The sequence below is a fragment of the Hipposideros armiger genome, unplaced genomic scaffold, assembly GCF_001890085.2.
Source record: "Hipposideros armiger isolate ML-2016 unplaced genomic scaffold, ASM189008v1 scaffold_378, whole genome shotgun sequence".
NCBI classification, from domain to species: domain Eukaryota; kingdom Metazoa; phylum Chordata; class Mammalia; order Chiroptera; family Hipposideridae; genus Hipposideros; species Hipposideros armiger.
This window is the reverse complement of record NW_017731728.1, coordinates 94,695-97,405: the sequence shown is the minus strand read 5'-3', so window position 1 is coordinate 97,405 and position 2,711 is coordinate 94,695. Positions and strand designations below refer to the sequence as shown.

General features: G+C 44.7%; 1 protein-coding gene and 1 long non-coding RNA gene across 4 annotated transcripts in view; one reads left to right on the top strand and one right to left on the bottom strand.

Moving 5' to 3' along the window:
* LOC109393385 (uncharacterized) overlaps nucleotides 1-2,100 on the bottom strand; it is a 5,984-nt gene extending 3,884 nt beyond the window's left edge. Inside the window, exons 1-2 of the long non-coding RNA XR_002126244.1 lie at nucleotides 1,672-2,100; nucleotides 1,182-1,272 (exon numbers count right to left, since the gene is read on the bottom strand). This is a non-coding gene — a long non-coding RNA (uncharacterized LOC109393385). The remainder of the gene's footprint in view (nucleotides 1-1,181; nucleotides 1,273-1,671) is intronic.
* Nucleotides 2,101-2,454: 354 nt separating this feature from the next.
* ADAR (adenosine deaminase RNA specific) overlaps nucleotides 2,455-2,711 on the top strand; it is a 36,886-nt gene continuing 36,629 nt past the window's right edge. Inside the window, exon 1 of one of the 3 annotated variants that reach the window (XM_019662539.1) lies at nucleotides 2,455-2,476. The gene's annotated coding sequence lies outside the window, so the exon portion shown is untranslated. The other 2 variants (XM_019662544.1, XM_019662540.1) reach the window with 2 other exon arrangements.

Genomic DNA, 2,711 nt, shown 5'->3' with positions numbered 1-2,711 from the left:
TATCAATATACAAAAGTCCTGTTTATTTCTACACCAGCAATAAACAAAGTATAACTTTAAAGAATATAATTTAAATAGCAACAGTAACTACAAACTATCTAGAAATAAATGCAATGAAAGATGTGCAAGATCCAGGCACAGAAAATAAACCTTTACTGAAAAACATTAAGGATCTAATAAATAGAGAGCTATCCCTTGTTCATGAATCAGAAGACTCAAAATCATAAAGATGTTGATTCTCTCCAAATTGATCTATTACTATATATTCAATGCAATGCAAATTAAAATCTCAACAGGGTGTGTGGGGTGTGTGTGTGTGTGTGTACAACTTGAGAAACTTGTTCTAAACATACAAAGAAAACACTTTAAAAAAAATAAAATAAAAATGTATAGAAAAACAAAGGACCAAGAACAGCCAAGATGGAAGATGAAGAAGAAAAATAAGGAAGATTTGCTCTACTAAATAATCAAGAATAAGGATTTAAATGTCAAAAGCAGAACTAAATATTTTTAGCAGTAAACGTTAATATATACGTGTGTACATAGGGTAGGAAGAAAAAAACAGAATACATATAAAATCAAAGTTAAAAACATCTATTTATCAAAATAGAAAGTGAAAAGACAAGCTACATGAGAGAAAAAATCTGCAACCTATACAACTGACAAAGAATTAAAGTTCATAGTATATTAATAATTTGACAGACAAGCCAGTAAAAAAAAAAATGGGCAAAAGAGATGAACTATGATAAAAATGAGACAGGCACAGCCTCTATATGTTGGCCTCTAGGTTGGTTGTTACTTCACAGCAGGCTGGGACCTGTAAGGTCAAAAGCCTGCCAGTACCAAACTCAAAATTTGTACACATCCAGTTGTTTTAAACATAGCCCTAAATAAGTAGAATTTTAGCCATTGAGAGCTGCCTGTCCGCTTTGCATGCTGAACACCTGCTAGTCATAGATAAGATAAACCTTGCGGTTGTCAAGACCCCAAGCTGCCACTGCTTTCGGATCTTGCTAACCCAGAGACTTCCTGCTGGGCGGCTTAGCAATGCCACTCCAACATCTGGGATCTCCTTGCCCTCCTCTGTTTCTGAATTTGTTCCTGCTCCCCTCCCCCTATAGTCTCAGAATTGTCAGGTTCTGTGAGGGACTTCTCCTGCATGCAAATCTGTCGAAACTCACCCAAATAAAGCCTGTGTGTCCTACTGCCACTTCATGGCCACATCGTTTTTTCTTGACCTGCCTTCCAAGTCCTCGAACCCTGAAGACGGACCTGTCACAGAAAAGGAACTATATAGATGGCCAATAAATAAAGATATGAGATGCTTAACCTCAAGGATATGCCAATAAGGCCTTTTAAACTCCCATGTAACTTCCATTTCACTGCCCAAAATCAAGGCGTCTGAAGTGTTAGAGAAGATATGGATGCGGGTAGGAGTGTAACCTGGAGTAACCACTTCGAATAAAGATTTGACACTATCACATAAAATTGAACACTGACATTCCCAAGACCCATCAATTCCATGCCTAGGTAAATACACCCAAGAGAAATTTTTGTGCAGAAGCACCAAAAGGAAATGCTGATAGCAGCACTGTAGGAAACAGCAAAAAACTAGAAATTGCGTAAATGTCAGCAGCTGGAGAATGGATAAATTATGATACACGCACATACCGGATTACGTGGCAGAGAAAATGAATGAAATGCAACTTCACTCGACAAGAAGGCGAATCTTGGTGTTATGGTCTGAATGTTTGTGTCGCCTCAGAATTCATATGTTGGACCGACGTGATGGTGTTAGGAGGTGGGGCCATTGGGAGCTGCTTACATCACGAGTGTTGGAGCCCCCAGGAATGGAATTGGTGTTCTTACAAAAAAAAAAAAAATCTATTGCTCAATAATGCACAGAAATGTGAAAAGAAGTTAAAGCAATGTAAGAGCTGTGTAAACACAAAGCATGATGCAGGTTACTTCTGAGGGGGAGACAGGGCTCAAGGATGGCGAGCACGTGGAAGTAGATGAAAATTATCGGTGATATTTTAGTTCTTGGGTTGGGGAGGTGCAGCGCAGCGTTAAAGGGGGTGTTCATGACATCATTTAAAAAATAATGTAATCTAAACGGGCCTCCAAGGACTACTATTAATAGTGCATTATTAACTAATTGTACGTACTTAAGGTCCTTTTTTTTTTTTTTAAAGATGGTACCCACTTACTGCCTCAGGCCTTCTGGCCCAACCGCGTTACAAACGGCCGAGGCCACGCGCACAACTGCCGCCGCCCGCCAAGGACCCACGCCCCACCGCGCCCACCACGACGTCCATCCCACGTCCACCCAAACCCAAGGAAGACCCAGCGACAAGACCCTGGCGGAGCCGGGACGCAAACAAAAGAGGGAGGAACCACGTGGTGCCCCCCTCCCACGCGCGGCGCGCCAATGATGTCACCAGCCCGCGACCAGGCCATTGATTCCCGACTGAAGGTAGAGAGGGCTACGTGGTGGGGGCGGGCGGGGGGAGGGTCCGGCGGCCGCGGCAGCCTCCGCGGTGGGCTGCGTCCCCGAGAGTCACACGACCCGGTAAGCGGGAGGTTCCCTCCTTCTCCGCCGTCGCCTTCCGGGGCCCCGCGCCCGGCTCGCGCCGCCGCTCCGGGCTCGGGCGCCGAGGGGACGGGAAGCGCGGGGGCGCCCGGGTGGGCTCCGAGGGCGGCCGCGGGGG